Raw genomic sequence first — 25,013 nt, 5'->3', positions numbered from 1 at the left:
ATGTGCCCTGGGCGAAAGAGCGCCCCTTTAACACATACCACAACTCATCATGCTCCGATACGGCAGAGAAATAGCGGTATAGTACAATGAAAAATACCTCACTTTTTACATCTCATGACGAGGCCCATCTATTTCTCCATACAAAATCATTGGTCCCATATAATGTTTGAAACAGTATATGATGAGCTCCACATAATGCTACAGTATATGTTGGTCCCCATGGATGAAGCTCCACTGTCTTATGGGCCCAAATAATGCTCCAAACATAATGGGCCCCATTTCTAATGCTCTAGTGTATAATGGGCCCTGTAAATGCTGCTCCAGTGTCTGATGTCCACCTTTGGAATGTTCCAGTGTATGGTGGGCCCCATCTATCATTCTCCAGAGTATAGTGCTCCCCAAAAATTGCTGTCCCAACATTGAAAACAATCAAATAAGTCTCCTCGCTAGGGAATCCCTGTACTTGTCTGGACTCCTCCTCGTCCCCATCTTCCATCTCACTGCACAGTATTTCAACTTTGCAAGTGCTGTGATCCTGAGCAAGCAGGGGGGGCCCACTCGTTGGCGACGGCACTGGCACAGGGCCCCTGATACCGTGTTTCCCCGAAAGTAAGACCCTGTCTTACATTAATTTTACCCCAAAAAGTCCCACCCTGTCTTACTTTCGGGGGAGGTCTTACATTAGCCAAAAAAAAATGACAATTTCTTTTTAACCAATAAATTAACATTTATTAACATGCTGTTATACCCCATAACAGTGCCGTATCCCACTGCACACAGCCCCACACCCCATAACAGTGCCGTATCCCACTGCACACAGCCCCACACCCCATAACAGTGCCGTATCCCACTGCACACAGCCCCACACCCCATAACAGTGCCGTATCCCACTGCACACAGCCCCATACCCTATACAGTACATGTTTCCCTACTTGGTTTTTAAATGCTGGACGTTTTCCTCTGCGGTGCGGCTGTGGGTGCGGAAGGCCTGTGCTGCAGGGAACGCTGTGCCAATCAGCAGGGAAACAGCGGTGACGTGGGGCTGGGGCGGCCAATTACAGCCCAAGCTGCTGGACCAATCAGTGCTCGAGCCGGGGGCCGGCGGTGACGTGGGGAACAGGGGCGGCCAATGAGCTGTTGAGCTGGGCGGATTGCGGGGTTAACACGGCGAGTTAACCCCATGAGCGCTGGACCCGCCCAGCTGCACCTGAGGACACCTCTGGAGCCTGGGGACCCAATGGGGGACAGCGGCGGCCCAAAGGTAAGGGCCTTACATTTCACAGCGGCCCCCAACCCTGCCTTACATTCGGGGGAGGCCTTACATTGAAGGACCCCCCCGTAACCCCCACCCTGTCTTACTTTCGGGGGGGTCCTACTTTCGGGGAAACAGGGTAGTACGGTGGTGTGTCTGATGGCGGGTGGGCCGAACCTGCACTTTCATCTGCAGCTTCCTCTTTGTCACCGTGTAAGATGGAACTGTATATGGGAAGGGTAACCTGAGTTTCATCAGGGTCAGATTCAGGTCGTGTAGCGTGCGAGGGGAATGTAGTGGTCTGGGTCAATGTACCAGCAGATTCATCGAGCAGTGGCTGGGCATCAGTGCACTTGTGTCGCCCCCAGGAGTACGGTCGCCACAGTGGCATTACCTTCTTCCTAGGGAGTGTGATGTCATGCTTGGGAGCAACGAACGATCTCTCTAGCAGGTTAACTGATTGGGCGGCGTTATTCCCACGAGTCATGACCCTCCAAACAGAATTCATGAAGGCAAAGTGTTTGTTTTACGTGGGCAGTATGGTTGCAAAGCTGAACCTTAAAGGAATGTCCAGAAGGGCACCACCAGGAGTGGAGCCTACGGTTAAATTCGACTCCACCTGGGAAACCTCAACCATGCCAGCTACAGAACAGATGCACACATTGCAAGCTTAATTCCGTTAACGAACGAGACTCCGTCATGCCCCGCGGTCCGAGTCCGGCTTACTAGAGGGACACGTGAGGCTCTGGCACATGAGATTGGCCAATAACTGGTGTGTCATGCCCTTACATGTCCGTGGCTGCATGTGCGCTACACTGAAAAGGCCAGCGTTTGTCGCTTACAGGTGCAGATAACCCGCTGAACAACGTTAGTGATGGGGATCACTGATTACAATTATTACCCGCGAACAATGATTTCCCAGTAAGTGCAGGTCAACCGCAGTTCCGGAATTAGGCCTAACCGTCATTCCTGAAAAAATGAAAAACTTACGTGTGCAAACCACAGGTGCTGTAGCTTGCTTAACAGCTCGCCAGCCGTTCTCACGCCCAGTATGGATTACACGTGATTGCACAAAGGTGAGAAAGGGTACCGTATCCCCAGATAACATGTATGGATAGCGTACACATTCAAAATATATGTCTATACATCAGGAGGCAGGCTCAGACGGTGTTAGGCCCAGTATGGATTGCACGTGATTGCACAAAGGTTAGAAAGGGTACCGTATCCCCGGATAACATGTATGGATAGCGTACACATTCAAAATATATGTCTATACATCAGGAGGCAGGCTCAGACGGTGTAAGGCCCAGTATGGCTTGCAAGTGATTGCACAAAGGTTAGAAAGGGTACCGTATCCCCAGATAACATGTATGGATAGCGTACACATTCAAAATATATGTCTATACATCAGGAGGCAGGCTCAGACGGTGTTAGGCCCAGTATGGATTGCACGTGATTGCACAAAGGTTAGAAAGGGTACCGTTTCCCCGGATAACATGTATGGATAGCGTACACATTCAAAATATATGTCTATACATCAGGAGGCAGGCTCAGACGGTGTTAGGCCCAGTATGGATTGCACGTGATTGCACAAAGGTTAGAAAGGGTACCGTACCCCAGATAACATGTATGGATAGCGTACACATTCAAAATATATGTCTATACATCAGGAGGCAGGAAGACGGTGTTAGGCCCAGTATGGATTGCGCGTGATTGCACAAAGGTTAGAAAGGGTACCGTTTCCCCGGATAACATGTATGGATAGCGTACACATTCAAAATATATGTCTATACATCAGGAGGCAGGCTCAGACGGTGTTAGGCCCAGTATGGATTGCACGTGATTGCACAAAGGTTAGAAAGGGTACCGTATCCCCAGATAACATGTATGGATAGCGTACACATTCAAAATATATGTCTATACATCAGGAGGCAGGTTCAGACGGTGTCAGGCACAGTATGGATTTGACGGCCCAGACTACACAGCGGAGGAGCAGGGAGAGGTAAAGATTGCAAATGCTGGGGCCCTGCCCAAGCAAGGGGGGCCCACTCGTGGGCGTCGGTACTGGCACTGGGCCCCTCATAGTACGGCGGTGTGTCTGACGGCGGGTGTGCACCACCACCGTCAGAGACACTTGATTGCACTATGAAGGACCCTATGCCAGTGCCCGCGCCCAAGAGTCGGCCTACCCACCTGTCCAGGGCAACGGCACTCGCACGGTGTCGTGCGCTAGGTGGTGACCCCGGCCATGGGGGGGGAGGCAGCACAGTTAGGGAGTTTTAGAAAGTGGCATATGTTGATGTTGGACATTCAGCTGATGCAAAAGGTGAAATAGGTCAAGTCCCAGGAAGAGGTGGACCAAAGCAAGCCATTTTTCTGTCACCCTATGTGTCATCAGGGGAAGGTGGGACAAAATCCTTGGAAACCCATGCGTGGTTCATTTTAATGAAGGTTAGATCATCCACATTTTGGGTTGACAGACGGGTCCTTTTTTCTGTCAGGATTGATCCAGCTGCACTGAAGACTCTTTCCGATAGCACACTTGCAGCTGGGCAAGCGAGCTCCTGTAAGGCATATTGTGCCAATTCAGGCCAGGTGTCCAGTTTAGCGGCCCAATAGTCAAAGGGGAATGACCTGTGTGGGAGAACATCGATATGGGAGGAAAAGTAGTTTGTAACCATAGTTGAAAACTGCTGTCTCCTGTCACTTTCCATCGATGCAGTATTACCAGTTGTGTGAGCGGTACTTGAAAAATCAGTCCACAACATTGTCATGAAACCCCTGTCTCCAACGCCACTTCTGCTGTGTGCACCACGAACACCTATGCCAAGCTGCCCCCGGCCCGTACAGCTCGTGTGAGAACCATCACCGCTGCTGTGTGCTGGGAATGCCTCAAGCAACCGATTTACCAGAGTTGCTTGTTTATTAGCCAATATTAGGTCAAGGTTCTCCTGTGGCATGATGTTTTGTAATTTGCCTTTATAGCGTGGATCCAGGATGCTGGCCAACCAGTAGTCGTCATCGTTCATCATTTTGGCAATGCGTGGGTCCCTTTTTAGGATCTGCAAGGCATAATCTGACATGTGGGCCAATGTTCCCGGTGTCAATGATGCACTGCGAGTGCTGGTTGGAGGAGCACTTTCTGGCAAATCCACATCCCTCCAGTCACGCACAAACCCTGTACCAGACCTTGCCACGCCAACATTTTCACTTGCCCCACGAGATGCATCCTCCTCCCCTAAGTAATCATCCCCATCATCCTCCTCCTCCTCCTCTTCTTCCTCCACCTCGTCCAGGAGAGGTCCCTGAGCAGACAATCGCTGAATGTCATCAAGGATTCCCTCCTCCTCTTCCTCCTCATCAACATTGGCTGCAGATGCCTGCTCCTTAAGGTGCGTCAAAGTTTGCATGAGCAGACGCATAAGTGGGATGCTCATGCTTAGGATGGCGTCGTCTGCGCTTACCAGCCGTGTGCATTCCTCAAAACACTGAAGGACTTTACAGTGGTCTTTCAGCTTCGACCACTGCACACCTGTCAACTCCATGTCTGCTCTCAAAGTGCCTGGCCGTGTATCCTCCCACAAATGCATTATGGCCTGCCTCTGCTCGCACAGCCGCTCCACCATGTGCAGGGTGGAGTTCCACCTTGTTGCAATGTCGATAATGAGGCGGTGGTTGGGAAGGTGGAGCAATCGCTGCAGCTTCTGCATACGAACGAAGTGTACAGGCGACCGGCGGATGTGCGCGCACAGTCTTCGCACCTTCTGGAGCAGGGCTGTTAACTCCGGATAATTTTTGAGGAAGCACTGCACCACCAGGTTCAAGGTGTGAGCCAAGCAAGGTATATGGCTGAGTTTTGAAAGGGCTATGGCTGCCACAAAATTACGGCCGTTATCACTAACTACCTTGCCTGCCTCAAGATGTACACTGCCCAGCCATGACTCAGTTTGTCGCTTCAAGTACTCGGCCAGCACCTCGGCGGTGTGTCTGTTGCCCAAACACATCATCTGCAACACAGCCTGCTGACGCTTTCCACTAGCTGCTCGATAGGGGGACACATCGTGTGCAACAGTGGCAGCTGCAGATGGAGTGCTCGTACGACTGCGCTGTGTGGACGAGCTTTCGCTTCTGGAGGAGGAGGAGGAGGAGGGTCGAACGCCTACAGCCAACTGTTTCCTATACCGTGGGCTAGGCAGCACTGTCCCACCACCGCTGTCCCCTGTGGACCCTGCATCCACCACATTAACCCAGTGCGCAGTGATGGACACGTAACGGCCCTGGCCATGCCGACAGGACCATGCATCAGTTGTGAGGTGCACCTTTCCGCTCACTGACTGCTTGAGTGCATGGACAATGCGGTCTTTCACATGATGGTGGAGGGCTGGGATGGCTTTGCGAGAGAAGAAGTGGCGACTGGGTAGGTCATAGCGTGGTACTGCATAGGCCATGAGTTCGCGGAAAGCTGTGCTTTCCACCAACCGAAAGGGCATCATCTCAAACGAGATTCGTTTGTCAATGTGGGCGTTCAAATCCAGTGTACGCGGATGAGAGACTGAGTACTTTCTTGACCTACTCATAGTGTCTGGGAGGGTGAGCTGGACTTGAGAGCTGCATATGGTGGAAGTAGCGGTGGACAGGGCGGACTGAGAGAGGGTTGATGATGGTGATGGAGTTGGTGTTCTTTCTGATGGCCTAGAATCAGTCTTTCGTTGATATAACAGTGGGATTCCCTGACTGCTGTGGCCTTGCAACGACACCTCAACATTTGCTGCTGTGCTAACCGGTGGGCTTACAGTGGGGGAAACAATGTAGCGTTGCTGACTACCTTCGCTGTGATCAGTTGCACATGTGGCACTTGAGGTTTGGTGTTGTGTCCACGCTTGCAAGTGCATGCTGGTTAAATGTCTAAGCATGCAACTGGTATTCAAATTTTTCAGATTTTTCCCTCGGCTAAAGGTCTTTGCGCACTTCTTACAGATAACCTTGGCCTGATCATGAGGATTTTGGTCAAAAAAGTGCCACACTGCACTCTTCCTACTTTGGCAGACATTTTGCGGCCTAGCACGCTGTGATCTTTTGACCCTCTGGACAAGCTGTCCAGCAACTCTTTTGATGTTTGGAACCTGTCTTTGGAGTGCTCCGGGCCTGCCAGATAACAGCTGTTGCGATGTCGATGTCTGCTGTGGATGCTCCTCATCTGAGCAATTGGAAGCAGCACCCTCTTCCCCCAATGGATGCCAATCTGGGTCAACAACTGGGTCATCCATCACCTCCTCTTCTATGTCATGTGCACCTTCCTCTGTGTCACCGTGTATGGTGGTATAGTGTGCGGGAAGGGGCACCTGAGTCTCATCAGGGTCAGAATCTGGCTCTGTACACTGCGAGGACAATGTAGTGCTCTGAGTGAATGTACCAGCAGAATCATCCATCAGCGGCTGTGCATCAGTGCACTCCATGTCAGATTCATCTTGGCCTGGGTAATTCACCATTTGACTTGATAATCCAGGCATGGTATGTGAAAACAGCTCCATGGAGTAATCAGTAGTATGGCCTGCGTCATCCTTCAATCTTGGTTGGGGTGAAGGACACAAGGAAAGGTGTGGTTCATGAACATGAGCCTCCAATAACGACTCAGTGCTTTTACTTTTTACAACTGAAGAAGAGGAGGCGATAGAGCTGGAGGCTGAGTCAGCAATGTAAGACAAAACTTTTTCCTGATGCTCTGGCTTTAAAAGCGGTTTGCCAACTCCTAGAAAACTAAGCGTTCGAGGCCTTATGTAGCCAGACGATGACGCAGGCTCAACACCTCCTGCATTCGGTCCTATTTTGCTCTTGCCACTACCATCAGATCCACCACCAACACCATCATTACCAGCTGCCAACCCCCGCCCAATTCCACGGCCTCTTCCACCAGCCTTCCTCATTTTTGGTAGAAATGTAGACAAAATCCAACAAACTATATAGTAATGTAAAACAAGGTACAAGGTGTCTATAGGACAGGGGAGATTTTGAATTTCTGCAGACACTTGTGGACACTGGACACTTTTGGATTGTGTGAGGCCCACTGATATCTGAGCGCTATGTCACAGGCTCGATGGCACAGCTGTGACAAAAGTGACGAGAGGATAAGGGAGATTTTGAATTTCTGCAGACACTTGTGGACACTGGACACTTTTGGATTGTGTGAGGGCCACTGATATCTGAGCGCTATGTCACAGGCTCGATGGCACAGCTGTGACAAAAGTGACGAGAGGATAAGGGAGATTTTGAATTTCTGCAGACACTTGTGGACACTGGACACTTTTGGATTGTGTGAGGCCCACTGATATCTGAGCGCTATGTCACAGGCTCGATGGCACAGCTGTGACAAAAGTGACGAGAGGATAAGGGAGATTTTGAATTTCTGCACACACTTGTAGACACTGGACACTTTTGGATTGTGTGAGACCCAATGAATATCTGAGCGCTATGTGACAGGCTCGATGGCACAGCTGTGACAAAAGTGACGAGAGGATAAGGGAGATTTTGAATTTCTGCACACACTTGTAGACACTGGACACTTTTGGATTGTGTGAGACCCAATGAATATCTGAGCGCTATGTGACAGGCTCGATGGCACAGCTGTGACAAAAGTGACGAGAGGATAAGGGAGATTTTGAATTTCTGCACACACTTGTGGACACTGGACACTTTTGGATTGTGTGAGACCCAATGAATATCTGAGCGCTATGTGACAGGCTCGATGGCACAGCTGTGACCAAAGTGACTAGAGGATAAGGGAGATTTTGAATTTCTGCACACACTTGTGGACACTGGACACTTTTGGATTGTGTGAGGCCCAATGAATATCTGAGCGCTATGTGACCGGCTCGATGGCACAGCTGTGACCAAAGTGACTAGAGGATAAGGGAGATTTTGAATTTCTGCAGACACTTGTGGACACTGGACACTTTTGGATTGTGTGAGGCCCAATGAATATCTGAGCGCTATGTGACAGGCTCGATGGCACAGCTGTGACCAAAGTGACTAGAGGATAAGGGAGATTTTGAATTTCTGCAGACACTTGTGGACACTGGACACTTTTGGATTGTGTGAGGCCCACTGATATCTGAGCGCTATGTCATAGGCTCGATGGCACAGCTGTGACAAAAGTGACGAGAGGATAAGGGAGATTTTGAATTTCTGCACACACTTGTAGACACTGGACACTTTTGGATTGTGTGAGACCCAATGAATATCTGAGCGCTATGTGACAGGCTCGATGGCACAGCTGTGACAAAAGTGACGAGAGGATAAGGGAGATTTTGAATTTCTGCACACACTTGTAGACACTGGACACTTTTGGATTGTGTGAGACCCAATGAATATCTGAGCGCTATGTGACAGGCTCGATGGCACAGCTGTGACAAAAGTGACGAGAGGATAAGGGAGATTTTGAATTTCTGCACACACTTGTGGACACTGGACACTTTTGGATTGTGTGAGGCCCAATGAATATCTGAGCGCTATGTGACCGGCTCGATGGCACAGCTGTGACCAAAGTGACTAGAGGATAAGGGAGATTTTGAATTTCTGCAGACACTTGTGGACACTGGACACTTTTGGATTGTGTGAGGCCCAATGAATATCTGAGCGCTATGTGACAGGCTCGATGGCACAGCTGTGACCAAAGTGACTAGAGGATAAGGGAGATTTTGAATTTCTGCAGACACTTGTGGACACTGGACACTTTTGGATTGTGTGAGGGCCACTGATATCTGAGCGCTATGTCACAGGCTCGATGGCACAGCTGTGACAAAAGTGACGAGAGGATAAGGGAGATTTTGAATTTCTGCACACACTTGTAGACACTGGACACTTTTGGATTGTGTGAGACCCAATGAATATCTGAGCGCTATGTGACAGGCTCGATGGCACAGCTGTGACCAAATTGACTAGAGGATAAGGGAGATTTTGTATTTCTGCACACACTTGTGGACACTGGACACTTTTGGATTGTGTGAGGCCCAATGAATATCTGAGCGCTATGTGACAGGCTCGATGGCACAGCTGTGACCAAAGTGACTAGAGGATAAGGGAGATTTTGAATTTCTGCAGACACTTGTGGACACTGGACACTTTTGGATTGTGTGAGGCCCAATGAATATCTGAGCGCTATGTGACAGGCTCGATGGCACAGCTGTGACCAAAGTGACTAGAGGATAAGGGAGATTTTGAATTTCTGCAGACACTTGTGGACACTGGACACTTTTGGATTGTGTGAAGCCCACTGATATCTTAGCGCTATGTCACAGGCTCGATGGCACAGCTGTGACAAAAGTGACGAGAGGATAAGGGAGATTTTGAATTTCTGCACACACTTGTGGACACTGGACACTTTTGGATTGTGTGAGACCCAATGAATATCTGAGCGCTATGTGACAGGCTCGATGGCACAGCTGTGACCAAAGTGACTAGAGGATAAGGGAGATTTTTAATTTCTGCACACACTTGTGGACACTGGACACTTTTGGATTGTGTGAGGCCCAATGAATATCTGAGCGCTATGTGACAGGCTCGATGGCACAGCTGTGACCAAAGTGACTAGAGGATAAGGGAGATTTTGAATTTCTGCAGACACTTGTGGACACTGGACACTTTTGGATTGTGTGAGGCCCAATGAATATCTGAGCTCTATGTGACAGGCTCGATGGCACAGCTGTGACCAAAGTGACTAGAGGATAAGGGAGATTTTGAATTTCTGCAGACACTTGTGGACACTGGACACTTTTGGATTGTGTAAGGGCCACTGATATCTGAGCGCTATGTCACAGGCTCGATGGCACAGCTGTGACAAAAGTGACGAGAGGATAAGGGAGATTTTGAATTTCTGCAGACACTTGTGGACACTGGACACTTTTGGATTGTGTGAGGGCCACTGATATCTGAGCGCTATGTCACAGGCTCGATGGCACAGCTGTGACAAAAGTGACGAGAGGATAAGGGAGATTTTGAATTTCTGCACACAGTTGTAGACACTGGACACTTTTGGATTGTGTGAGACCCAATGAATATCTGAGCGCTATGTGACAGGCTCGATGGCACAGCTGTGACCAAATTGACTAGAGGATAAGGGAGATTTTGTATTTCTGCACACACTTGTGGACACTGGACACTTTTGGATTGTGTGAGGCCCAATGAATATCTGAGCGCTATGTGACAGGCTCGATGGCACAGCTGTGACCAAAGTGACTAGAGGATAAGGGAGATTTTGAATTTCTGCAGACACTTGTGGACACTGGACACTTTTGGATTGTGTGAGGCCCAATGAATATCTGAGCGCTATGTGACAGGCTCGATGGCACAGCTGTGACCAAAGTGACTAGAGGATAAGGGAGATTTTGAATTTCTGCAGACACTTGTGGACACTGGACACTTTTGGATTGTGTGAAGCCCACTGATATCTTAGCGCTATGTCACAGGCTCGATGGCACAGCTGTGACAAAAGTGACGAGAGGATAAGGGAGATTTTGAATTTCTGCACACACTTGTGGACACTGGACACTTTTGGATTGTGTGAGACCCAATGAATATCTGAGCACTATGTGACAGGCTCGATGGCACAGCTGTGACCAAAGTGACTAGAGGATAAGGGAGATTTTGAATTTCTGCACACACTTGTGGACACTGGACACTTTTGGATTGTGTGAGGCCCAATGAATATCTGAGCGCTATGAGACAGGCTCGATGGCACAGCTGTGACCAAAGTGACTAGAGGATAAGGGAGATTTTGAATTTCTGCAGACACTTGTGGACACTGGACACTTTTGGATTGTGTGAGGCCCAATGAATATCTGAGCTCTATGTGACAGGCTCGATGGCACAGCTGTGACCAAAGTGACTAGAGGATAAGGGAGATTTTGAATTTCTGCAGACACTTGTGGACACTGGACACTTTTGGATTGTGTAAGGGCCACTGATATCTGAGCGCTATGTCACAGGCTCGATGGCACAGCTGTGACAAAAGTGACTAGAGGATAAGGGAGATTTTGAATTTCTGCAGACACTTGTGGACACTGGACACTTTTGGATTGTGTGAGGCCCACTGATATCTGAGCGCTATGTCACAGGCTCGATGGCACAGCTGTGACAAAAGTGACTAGAGGATAAGGGAGATTGGATTGCTTTTAAAAAAGCAGTTTGCAGAGCAGTGGGTAAACAGCAATGCCAGCCTGTCAGGAAGCCTTAAAAGGCAGCCCAACAACCAACACCACTGATACACCACAATATAGCCTCCCCTTGCACTGCACACACAGTGACTGGTGTGTTGTGCAGGCCAAATCGCTAGCAGCAGAAGCAGTTTTTTTTTCTTCTCAGCAGGACAAAAAAAAAAATTGGGATTGCTTTTAAAAAAGCAGTTTGCGGAGCAGTGGGTAAACAGCAATGCAGGAATGTCAGGAAGCCTTAGAAGGCAGCCCAACAACCAACACCACTGATACACCACTATATAGCCTCCCCTTGCACTGCACACACAGTGACTGGTGTGTTGTACAGGCCAAATCGCTAGCAGCAGAAGCAGTTTTTTTTTCTTCTCAGCAGGACAAAAAAAAAAATTGGGATTGCTTTTAAAAAAGCAGTTTGCGGAGCAGTGGGTAAACAGCAATGCAGGAATGTCAGGAAGCCTTAGAAGGCAGCCCAACAACCAACACCACTGATACACCACTATATAGCCTCCCCTTGCACTGCACACACAGTGACTGGTGTGTTGTGCAGGCCAAATCGCTAGCAGCAGAAGCAGTTTTTTTGTCTTCTTCCCTGCCTAACGCTCTCCCTACAGAATCAGCAGCAACCTCTCCCTATACTGAGATCGGCAGAAGTAAAATGGCGGTCGGCGTGCACGCCCTTTTATACCCCCTGTGACGCCCACCAAAGCAAGCCAATCACTTGCATGCCCTTCTGAAAGATGGTGGTGACCCCTGCCTATGTCATCACGTTGCCCACAGTGTCCGTGGATCCTGATTGGCTGAAAAAGAGCGCAAAACAAACTTTTGAAACGCGACTTTGGCGCGTAAGTCGCCGACCTCGTGGCCGACCTCATCCTAGGGTCGGGTTTCGTTTCATGAAACCCGACTTTGCCAAAAGTCGGCGACTTTTGAAATTTTTCGACCCGTTTCGCTCAACTCTATGGGCCGCATCAGGACCACACGGACGGCCGCCGGGAAAGAAGTACTACAGTAAGCGCTGTTCCCCTGCGGCTGATACTGAACGCGGCTGTCATTCTTCTCTCCTCCTCTGCCGGCAAGTGCGAGCAGGAGAGAAGAATGAATGAAAACCTGACGTGGGGTCCCCTTCTGTTTGTGAACCAACCAGATGAAACTTACAGCTGGGGCTGCAGCCCTCAGCTGTCAGATTCAGCAAGGTTGATTCTCAAGAATAGAGGGGTCCCCACACTGTTTTTTTAATTATTTAAGCAAATAATTTTAAAAAAGGCGTGGGTTTCCCCCTATTTTTGACAACCAACCGAATAAAGCTGACAGCTGAGGGCTGATATTCTCAGGCTGGTAAGGGGCCATTGATCTTGCCCCCCAAGTCTCAAAGCAGCCGTCCTCAGCTGCCCAGAAAAGGTGCATCTATTAGATGTACCTATTCTGGAGCTTTGCCAGGTTCTTCCCACTTGCCCTGTAGAGGTGGCAAGTGGGGTGATAAGGTGTTAATGTCACCTTTCTATTGTAGGGTGACATTAAGCCCGGATTAGTAATGAAGAGGTGTCAATAGGACACCTCTCCATTACTAATCCTAGAGTTACTCAAGGGTTAAATAAACACACACACAATACGAGCAAAGGATCTTAATGAAAGAATACCCAACACACATTGTTTAAATCTTTATTACACTCGTAATTCCATTGCGACACCATCCTTCTCCTGTAAAAAAGGTGAAAATATTAAACCAAACATATACATTACCTGTCCGGTGCTCAGTCACGTCCCACGGCATAATCCATCTTGGGGGTTAATCAGTTTACAGGCAGAGCACTGCTAACACAGCCGCTCCGACTGTAAACTACTGCAGAATGAATGGAAGCAGCCAGCGCATGCTCAGTAACTAGCGGTGACGTCACCGCTCATCTCTGAGTCTGCGCTCTGCTTCCATTAATTTATTTCGTACACGAGTATATATGGTATATAAGCCAGGAAAATCTCTCAAATACTCTATGTATCACATGGTTGTGTATCTTATTAAATAACTCATTGTATATTGCCAAATCCAGAGAAATATACTTTTTTGAAGTGTCACCTATTAAAAACTATAGAAACATTCATCAGATACAGAGGTAGCAAAAGTTATCATGACTCACAATGCGCCATCTTGATAATTTGTAACAGAAGGTTATCTCAGAGGATTGAGATAATATAACATTGCACAAGTCACTGACAACTGTTAAAGGGGTTGTCTAGGACTTTTATATCTATAGTCTCTCCTTAGGATAGCTCATTAGTATCTGAAAGGTGGGGGTGCGATACCCAGCTGCCCCGGAAATCAGCTGTTTCTGGTGTTGGCGTCGGCCCTATAGTGACCACTCTGATGGGTGGGGTGCATCGAATGGATCCAACCAATGTGGCCGTCTGTGGCCTACATGACCACTATTATTACATAATACTATTCATAATGATTTTCATACAGGGTTAGGCCTCATTCACACGACTGAGTTTACACATGTACATAAAAAAAATGGCACTGTGTCATCAGTGTTTTAGATTAATGTCATCCATGTCTCTGATTTTACCACCAGTCATCAGTGTTTTTCACAGATGGAAAAAAAAGCAACAAAGCTTCTCCTATCCTTTGCAATGTTAAATACAGACATCACAAGGATGATACAGGGATGGCTCAAAGATGGTATCCGTGTGCCGTGTATCACAGACCCATAGACATCATATTGAAGGGTTCTAGAGAGGGGCAAAAGCGCACAATAGAGCAGTACCATTTAAAAGAACATTACTGAGGGGGTGGTTGCACTCACCTGGTGGTGGTGAAGGCACAACACCTGTTTCGGCATGAATATCTGCTGTTACCCCGTGACAGGAGATATCTTCTAGATGTATATTTACTAGAATGGAGAGAATCCCGTTAGGTGGGTTGGTACTAATAAAAACCTTATCTGAAGCTCTAAGTCTCCTCATTTCCCACCTAATGTGATTCTCTCCATTCTACTAAATTTACATCATATTGGCAATTTTCATCTGTGATACCAGAGAAAAAAATGACATGGAGATTTGCATGAACACATTTCACATCCGTGAAAAAACAAAGGCATGTAAATGGCCCCATAGATTATTATGGGTATGTGATGTATCTGTGAAAAAAAACACAACACATACATGCAACATGGATGTGTGAATGAGGCCATAGGTAGCACAATTGTTTTATAGTGTAAGCGCCTTGCAAATACTTAGAGCCCCCCGAACATTGCTATTATTGGAGAGCGATGCAGCCTTTACACTAATGATTTCAGCCGCCGTCTGGGCTTTCATTCCTTTAGTGGCCAGTTAATACCCACTTTGCTTCCTGTGCTATTATTGAACTTTAGTAGTCTGAAGTCAGAGCCAGTAAAAGATGTTTAATATATTACACATTAGGGCCTGTGCCAGTAATCGGCTATGTTTGCTTAATAACCAGATTTACCCCTAAATACTACTCTGATTTAGATTTCTTCTTAGGCTGTGATGTTAGGTGTGCAGGTATGCAAATAGCAGAAATTTAAATAGTAACTATAATGGATACATATATATATATATATACTGTATATACACTAGATGGTGGCCCGATTCTAATGCATCGGGTATTCTAGAATATGGCCAGCGGGAGACCGACGTTCAAAAGATGGTCCAGGACAATCCACCACAATCGGTGATCTCACAGCGGGGGCCTGGTCGCTGCTACGTGTCACACTGAGGCTAAGTACCCACGTTGCAGAAATGCTGCGGAAATTTCCGAGAGAATTTCCGCAACTCGTGCCACGGAAAATACGCATGCGTTTTCCCATGGAAAACATGCGTTTTTCACACGATTTCCGCGTGCGGAATTCAAGCGCATTCCAAGCGATTTGAAGCATCGCTTGGAATGTGATTGACAGGTTGGTCACACTTGTCAAGCATAGTGTTTGACAATTGTGATCAACTTTTTACTATGCAGCATCAATAGTAAAAGATAGAATGTAAAAAATAATGTAAAAAATTTTTTTAAAAAAAGGTTATTCTCACCTTCCGACGGCCCCCGATCTCCTATCCACGCTCCCGGCATCTTTCGGTCCCAGTAATGCTTAGCGCGAAGGACCTGAGATGACGTCACTCTCACGAGAGCGCGACGTCAGCAGCGGTCTTTCGCCAAAGCATTACTGGGACCGGAAGATACCGGGAGCGTGGTGAGAGGAACGAAAGAGTCCAGGGGCCGTTGGAAGGTGAGTGTCATGATGTCGGCGGCCAGAGATCCGGCCCCGCAGTCGCTTATGGTTTATTCACACTGCGGGGCTGGGAATCTCGGGTGCAGATAACTACTGCACATGCCCAAGATTCCTGCTCCGCAGTGTGAATAAACCATAAGCGACTGCGGGGCCGGATCTCTGGCCGCTGACATCATGACAGAGGACGGGCGACGGTAACCAAGAAGACATAGTACAGCGCAGGCGCCATGATTTGAAAATAAAGATTTGGAGGCGGAGACAAAATGCAGGAATACATGAGTGATGGATGTGAGGTGTCTCTGTCAGATGGGGAAACACCTGCCCCCCTGACAAATATCCGGTATGTCTGACCAATTTTAAAAACAATTATTTCTGCGGTGCAAGGTACCCTAAATAAAAGAACCTCCTTGACAATATGCAGCATTACTGCTGCACAAGGTGGCTCTTTTACTTAAAAACGCTTGCGGGGGTGACAGGTTCCCTTTAAGTAAACAAATTGGTTGTATGAGCACGGGACTATGGGATGAAGGATAATAATTATAATTTGTTATAACTAACCACCGCTAGTTACTATGCCCGGGCAATGCCAGGCTCTTCAGGTAATCTATAATATAACACGCTAAGCGTCACTCTGTCCGAAGCCTTTATAGACTGCGCAAGCGCGACGCGCCTGCGCAGTCTGGCTCCAGACAGAATGAGGCAGCGTGGTGAGGAGTGTGTATGGCGTCGGAGATGGCGGTATGCGTACACACTGCATACCGCTATGTCTGGCACCATACTTACGTACTTACCTGACCGGGAGGAGCGTTGCTGCAGCGCTTCTCTTCGGCCGAAGACTGGGCCAGGAGTGCGGCCGGAATCGCACAAGCATATAGCACGATCCGGCGCCATTTTACTGAAGACACATTTGCAGTGTGTGTTCAGCAATATGGCGCTGGACAGCGTTATGGGCATGCGCGTACTCTGGCACCAGACTCCTCCCCCGACATCCAGCAGAACGTGATAGGCAGTGCTGGAGCACAGGGAAGAAGGGTGACTATAAATGTTTTTTTTTGTGTGTGTAGTTTAATAGGGGTGAGGGGGACCATGCATACCAGGAAAGGGGGACAGGGGACTATGCATACCATGAAAGGGGGGTGAGGGGACCACGCATAACATGAAGGGGGGTGAGGGGACCACGCATACCACGAAAGGAGGGTGAGGAGACCACGCATACCACGAAAGGGGAGTGAGGGGACCACGCAAACCAGAATAAGGGGGTGAGGGGGCCATGCATACCACGAAAGGAGGGTGAGGGGACCACGCATACCATGAAAGGGGGGTGAGGGGACCACGCATACCACGAAAGGGGAGTGAGGGGACCACGCATACCACGAAAGGGGAGTGAGGGGACCACGCATACAATGACATGGGAGTGAGGGGACCACGCATACCACGAAAGGAGGGTGAGGGGACCACGTATACCATGGAAGGGGAGTGATGGGACCACGCATACCACGAAAGGGGGTGAGGGGACCACACATACCACAAAAGTAGGCTGAGGGGACCATGCATACCAAGAAAGGGGGGTGAGGGGACCATGCATACCATGAAAGGAGGGTGAGGGGACTACACATACCACGAAAGGGGAGTGAGGGGACCACGCATACCACAAAAGGGGAGTGAGGGGACCGCGCATACCACAAAAGGGGGTGAGTGGACCACGCATACCACAAAAAGAGGGTGAGAAGACCACACATACCAGGAAAGGGGAGTGAGGGGACCACGCATAACAGGATAGGGGGGTGAGGGGACCATGCATACCATTAAAGGGGGTGAGGGGGCCATGCATAACACAAAAGGGGGTGAGGGGACCATACATATCACGAAAGGGGGTGAGGGGACCACGCATACCACGAAAGGAGGGTGAGGGGACCACACATACCACGAAAGGGGAGTGAGGGGACCACGCATACCATGAAAGGGGAGTGAGGGGACCACGCATACCACAAAAGGGGAGTGAGGGGACCACGCATACCAAGAAAGGAGGGTGAGGGGACCACGCATACCACAAAAGGGGGGTGAGGGGACCACGCATACCATGTAAGGGGGGTGAGGGGACCACGTTTACCAAGAAAGGGGGGTGAGGGGACCACGCATACCACGAAAGGGGAGTGAGGGGACCATGCAAACCGCGAAATGGGAGTGAGGGGACCACGCAAACCACGAAAGGGGAGTGAGAGGACCATGCATAACAGGATAGGGGGTGAGGGGACCATGCATACCACAAAAGGGGGGTGAGGGGACAACACATACCACGAAATGGGGTGAGAGGACCATGCATACCACGAAAGGGGAGTGAGGGGACCACGCATAACAGGATAGGGGGTGAGGGGACCACGCATACCACGAAGGGGGGATGAGGGGACCGCGCATACCACGAAAGGGGGTTGAGGGGACCACGCATACCACGAAAGGGGGGTGAGGGGACCATGCATACCACGAAAGGGGGATGAGGGGACCACGCATAACAGGAGAGGGGGTGAGGGGACAACGCATACCACGAAAGGGGAGTGAGGGGACCACTCATACCACAAAAGGATGGTGAGGGGACCACACATACCATGAAAGGGGAGTGAGGGGACCATGCATACCACAAAAGGATGGTGAGGGGACCATGCATACCATGAAAGGGGAGTGAGGGGACCATGTTTACCACGAAGGGATGGTGAGGGGACCACGCATACCAAGAAAGGGGAGTGAGGGAACCATGCATACCTGGATAGTGGGGGTGAGGGGACCATGCAAACCAGGATAGGGATGAGGGGTGCCATGCACTCCAGGATAGGAGGGGGGCAGCACATACCAGGATGGGAGACCATATACCAATAAAAATGCCCGCCACCTGGGCGCAGAATGGGTTCATAGCTAGTATATTTATAAACAGCATAGAATGAATTGAATTACAATGCAAAGAAGCAGTGTTATCACTCACCAGTCTGCAAATGTTGGCCATAATCCTGCTGTATGGAGGCAGAATGGGGTTTTAGGCTTGTAGTATAATGATCCCTGGCTTTAACTTATCAGCTTCCGTATATATATATATATATAGCGTAAGTAAGAGTCTTCACCATAGCGTATAGCATCAAGAACACAATCTGTCAAAGGACACTGTCCGCAGTGTTGGAGGAGGACATGATGATGGATCTGAAGCATTCCCTGAAGTACCTCACACACGGCTCCACTCAGTACACACATGGCTCCACTCCGTAAAACTCGTACACATGCGGGTCTGCTCCGTACACCTTGTACACACATGGCAATGCTCCGTAAACCTTGTACACACATGGCTCCGCTCCGTAAACCTTGTACACTTGCGGCTTTGCTCCATACACCTTGTACACACGCAGTTCCACTCAGCACACCTCGCACACACGCGGCTCCGCTCCGTACACACACGGCTCCGCTACGTGCATCTCGTACATGCGCGGCTCCGCTCCGTGCACCTCGTACATGCGCGGCTCCGCTCTGTGCACCTCATAAACACACACGGCTCCGCTCCGTACACCTCACTCACACACGACTCCGCTCCATACACCTCACACACACGCGGCTCCGCTCCATACACCTCACACACACACACGGCTCCGCTCCGTACACCTTTTACACATAAGGCTCCGCTCCGTACACCTCGTACACACACAGCTCCGCTCCGTACACCTCGTACACACACAGCTCCGCTCCTTACACCTCGCACACACACGACTCTGCTCCGTACACCTCGTACACACACAGCTCTGCTACATCCACCCTGTAAACTCCCCTGACCCCACACATAAACTTACTTCCCCTCATCCAGCTGAGTCCTGCGTAAACCAAGGGCTAGGGCTTTGCACAGGACCTGTCATGAGGTCACAGGAGGGGAGGAGTCAGGGGTCACATGATCAGGGGGCCCTGACTCCTTCACTCCTGTGACTTCATCAATTACAGCAAACCTCTTGCACTGACCGCAGCACCAGCATGCAAAAGAGGCTAAATTGTAGGTGCTGCGAGTAGAGGAGCACATTGTTATGAATGGGTCACCGAGGAGAAAAAAAACAAAACAAGCTAAGCCACAGAAAACCAGAGAAGTTGGTAACTATGCAGATTGCAGATCCCTGATCTTACCACACAACTAGCAGTAGCCGTGCAGCGTGCCTACGATGTTCCTAGACGCCTCGTCACAGCCGGAGGACTACATAAGCCTAAAGCAAGAAAAGGGAAAACTAACTGCCCCAGAGCAGACCCCAAAGGAATAGATAGCCCCCACACATGTATTGACGGTGAAACAAGATGAAGGCACAAACACAGGCAGGAAAATAGGCTGAGCAAATGATGGGGCCCAAACTAACTAGACAGGAAAGGAAAGGCAAGTCACTGTCTGCAACCTACAAAAAACCATACAAAAATAATGTCCAACACTTCTGACAGCAAGATTAACCCTGAAGTCACTAGACTTCTCCCACTATATCAGCACTCTGGAATATTCTGAGACAGAGCAAAAAGAGACGGAACTAGTAAGGGACAAAAAGCCAATTGGCAAAATACTGATAAATAAGAGTGGAAATTCAGCTCAGCCCCTAGCCGGGGCTGGAAGACCACACATAAAACTGAATAGACCAACAAAATCAAGTGTGAACATTAGCAGAAAATCTTAGCTTTAGAAGACTGGAACAGAGCTGAAAACCAAGAGCTGACAAGCCAGAAGGAATCACCAGCAACTGAATAGGGCGTCGGCTGTCTTAAATCCAATCTGAGAATCCTGAGATGCAATCGTCAGCCTCCTTCTCAGGTGGCAGATCTCCACCGATCAAACCAGCCGCACCACCTCTCAAACCAGAGAATGAACTCACAACAGCGCATCATGCCACGGCCCCCTGCTGCCTGCTGCTTGAGCAGCTGGCTCAACTCAAATCATTATAGCTGCGCCCCTGCATGCGGTGCTGGAGGCTGGAGGGGCCCCCTCTCCCCCGTTCAATGCACGGGTGGTAGGTCCGCCCCCGCCTATTGTCCAACCTGCACCCTGAGTAACCAATAACAAGAGGAAGTCTCTCAAGAAGGATGAGTCTAGATGGAGTACCAGTTCAAGTGACATCCATGAAGCATTTCGCCGACATTAAAGGCCAGAGAGCAAAGGCAGGAATGGATTTTGTGCTAAAGAGAGAGCAGCAGGGTGTGTATTTGGGGGCATGTCATGGCCGAGATACCAGGCCACACACGATAGACCAGACTGGCGGGCAGCTGTGCACCTGCCAGTGAGATTCAAACTGTGGCAGGCAAGATCCGTGGACAAGACAACATCAGTCAAGATCTGAGGCCCAGCTCTACGGCAGTCAAAATACAGAGACCGGACAATGCTGGACAAGACCCCAGACCCAGCCTTCTGTCTAGACCCTACAGACATCTATCACAGGTCAAGCCCCCAAGATCTGTGGCAGTGACCAGGAGGTGTGAATGAACAGGGCAGTTACTTCCAACATTGACTTTTGTCCTAGTGGAAAGAAATGGAGACTTCTGCTACAGCCTGGAAGATAAAGGGGATCATTAAAGAGATATACTCATCACTGTGAACATTGTTCTCACAAGAAACTAAATATACAGCTCTGGCAAAAATTAAGAGACCACTGCACAGTTTTATAAAAATCAGCTTCTCTACATGTCTGACAGCCATTCCTTTCCAGTGTCGGTTGAATTCCAACCAGAGTACACTTCATTCTACTTAATGTGTTTATGATTAGGTGATCACCTGAGCCAAATCTTATTTAACGAAGGAAAGTATAAAAAAAACCCTGCTGTGGTTTTCACAATCCTCTTGCAATAGGACAAGCTGGATGGCAAAACAAGTGCTAGCAATGTCCCAAAAGTAATAGGAATGAAAAAATAACTTTTAACCATGCCAAAGGAGTTGAAAAGTCTTGATTGAGGAAAAAAAGGGCTCAATTCTGGCTTTACAAACAGAGGGATACAGTGAGCATCATGTTGCCTCCATCCTTACAATTTCTAATTCAGCAATCCATTACAACAAAGTCAAGTACCAGACATTGGGGACAACAAAGCTACAGACCGGCAGAGGGCGAAAAAGACTCTCCACTGACCGGGATGACTGTCATTATATTCTAATATCACTCAGCAACCGCAGGATGACATCAAGTGACCTTCAAAAAGAATGGCAATTGGTAGCTGGGGTGAAGTGCATGGCAAGAACAGTTTGTAACAGGCTCCTAGAGGCAGGGCTTAAGTCATGTAAAGCTAGAAAAAAGCGTATCAATGAGAAGCATAGGAGAGGAAGGCTGAAATTTGCCAAAGACCATAAGGATTGGACCATAGAGGACTTGAGTAAGGTAATCTCTGATGAGTCTAATTTTCAGCTTTGCCCAACACCTGGTCATCTAATGGTTAGACGGAGACCTGGAGACGTGTACAAGCCAGAGTGTCTTGCACCCACTGTGAAATTTGGTGGAGGATCTGTGATGATCAGGGGATGCTTCACCAAGGCTGGAATTGGGTAGGTAAATTTTTGGGAAGAACGCATTAATCAAGCAGCATACAAGGTTATCCTGGAAAAACAGTTGATTCCTTCTGCTCAGGCAATGTTCCCCAACTCTGAGGACTGGTTTTTCCAGCAGGACAATGTGCCATGCCACACAGCTAGGTCAATCAATGTGTGGATGAAGGACCATCACATCAAATCCCTGTCATGGCCAGCCCAAACTCCAGACCTGAAACTCATTGAAAACCTCTGGAATGTAATTAAGAGGAAGATGGATAGTTACAAGCCGTCAAACAAAGAAGAACTGCTTACATTTTTGTACCAGGAGTGGAATAAGGTCACCCAAAAGCAGTGTGAAAGACTGGTGGAAAGCATGCCAAGATGCATGAAAGTTGTGATTAAAAATCATGATTACTCCACAAAATATTGATTTCTGAACTCTTCCTGAGATAAAACAGTAGTATTGCTGTTTCTAAATTATTATGAACTTGTTTTATTAGCATTATTTGAGGTCTGCAAGCACTGCATTTTTTGTTATTTTGACCATTTCTCATTTTCTGAAAATAAATACAAAATTTAGTGCTTGGAAATTCGAAGACATGTTGTCAGTAGTTTATAGAATAAAAGAGCAATTTACATTTTACTCAAAAATATACATATAAAGAGAAAAATCAGACAAACTGAAAATTTTGCAGTGGCCTCTTAATTTTTGCCAGAGCTGTATATTACACAATGACACCACGCTACAAGACTTATAGTGTGTCTATAACAAATGTGATCTTATTGTATATTTGACATTGACTCAACAAATACCCTCATGAGTTACCCTTTTTTCCAAACACCTCCTTCCCGTATTCACACTCAGAAAATAAATAGTTAAACCCGTTACTTCCGAATTGCCCTTGTCTTCCTGTTGCATTCAGTGACCTGCTTACACCGGTATATGGAAACAGCATGAACACTACTCAACAGACACAGGCTACTTTACAATAGATTTCTGCTTTTTACGCCACATAACATGTACAAGCAGCCACAGTGCCACCATAACATGGACAGCCACAGTGCCCTCATACAGTGGCAGGTACCAAAATGAGAAAGTGACTTGCTCACTCCCACTGTTATTGATCAGAGGACGGATATTTTTTTAACAGGCTCTAAAGGTCCATTAGAGGAACCGATAATCGGGAGCAAGTGTTCACTATAACACTCAATCCTATCATCTTGAGCAAACATGCCCGCATTAAAATCATGTTCTTAGCAACATATGTCCTGTGCACACATGAGTGATAGATAGATAGATAGATAGATAGATAGATAGATAGATAGATAGATAGATAGATGATAGGTAGATAGAGAGATGATGTGCTGATAATGATGATATTCTTTGCTCGCATAGTAATCATCTAATCAGGCAAGTAAACCACTGATCGGCTTATGTCTAATCGTCGATCATTTATCGCAATCAGCAAATGTAAATTAGCTCCTAGGCGTCATAGACAGTAACTTATCACCAAAGGAAGCAAAAAACGAACCGCCTATAAGGCCGGGGTCACACTAGCGATTAAAACGGTCGAATGCAATGCGATAAAAAATCGCATTGCATTCGAACCCATGTTATTCTATATTGCTGCTCACATCATGCGATTTTTTATCGCATTCGATCCTCGGACCGAGACAATCGCAGCATGCTGCGATTGTCACCGATTTTCGGATCGGATTCCCCAATGCAAGTCTATGGATGCGATAAAAAAACGCATGGAAAACGCACCAAACGTGTGACTTGCGATTAAATCGCACAACTTCTCCAGGTCTACAGGATAGGGCATCAGGCATTGGCATTGGATGTCAATTTGATGCTTAGATGCGATTAAAATTGGTTCCTTGCCGGAAAATGGGATGACAGACGGATATCTGGCCAAGAATTCTTTGTGCGATTTCGTACCGTTAAAATGGGACCGATTTTTTAATGGTTGTGTGTGACTCCAGCCTTAGAAATAAGTTACTACTAGTGATGAGCAAACATGCTCAGATAAGGTGTTAAAAAAAACACAAGGTTACTTTTAAGGATTGTGGAGGATCCAAGCTCTTATCATTTCCATTCGGATTGTTTCAGACAAGATTTATACACAAGGTGTGAAAGTCTCATGCCCTTGAAGTCACCTTGAGTTCTATCCACAGTATTGGATTTACTCTCGCTGGACTGAAGTAGAAAAAGATAATGAAGAAGGATTCAGTCCTGCGATTACTTATGCGATGAGTGAGTAATCATTCAATTTGCATCTGCCAGCAAGTCCAAGAATGGGCAGAAATAGCAATTATGCTAAGGATATAAATAAATGTGTCTTACCTGTCACCTGGAGTTGTGTGCCCTTACAGTGCTGTACGATCAGTTCTCACAAAGCTGTGTGTTCAACCAGAATCTCCTTTCTTTCCAGTGATGCAGACCTGCCTAGTAAAGCATGCTAATGATGCACCAGAGGGAAGCCCTGCGAAAACAGAACAGGACCATATGTCAGCCTATAGCATCACCGCCTCCACACCGAGAAAGGGAGCTCGACAGATGAAAGGATGCAGGATAGGAGAGGAAATGAGCTGAGGGAAACAGACAGGAGGCTTATGTGATAGATAGATAGATAGATAGATAGATAGATAGATAGATAGATAGATAGATAGATGAGAAAAAAAAACAGGCAGCACTCCAAAAATTAAAGTGACAAACCGTGGCTTTACTGACCCATTAGCAGCTGATTTTCTATTTTGGAGGTTTGGACATCACCTAACAGGTTTTATTGCACCCGACTTCTTTTGGT

The 25,013-nt window shown here is 48.0% G+C and overlaps 1 protein-coding gene across 1 annotated transcript in view; it reads right to left on the bottom strand.

Moving 5' to 3' along the window:
• SV2B (synaptic vesicle glycoprotein 2B) overlaps window positions 1-24,691 on the bottom strand; it is a 294,017-nt gene extending 269,326 nt beyond the window's left edge. The window contains exon 1 of the mRNA XM_073568738.1: window positions 24,551-24,691. The gene's annotated coding sequence lies outside the window, so the exon portion shown is untranslated. The remainder of the gene's footprint in view (window positions 1-24,550) is intronic.
• Window positions 24,692-25,013: the final 322 nt, after the last annotated feature.

The sequence above is a fragment of the Dendrobates tinctorius genome, unplaced genomic scaffold, assembly GCF_039654945.1.
Source record: "Dendrobates tinctorius isolate UK_male_01 unplaced genomic scaffold, ASM3965494v1 ptg000022l, whole genome shotgun sequence".
NCBI classification, from domain to species: Eukaryota; Metazoa; Chordata; class Amphibia; order Anura; family Dendrobatidae; genus Dendrobates; species Dendrobates tinctorius.
This window is presented reverse-complemented; position numbering and strand designations above follow the sequence as displayed.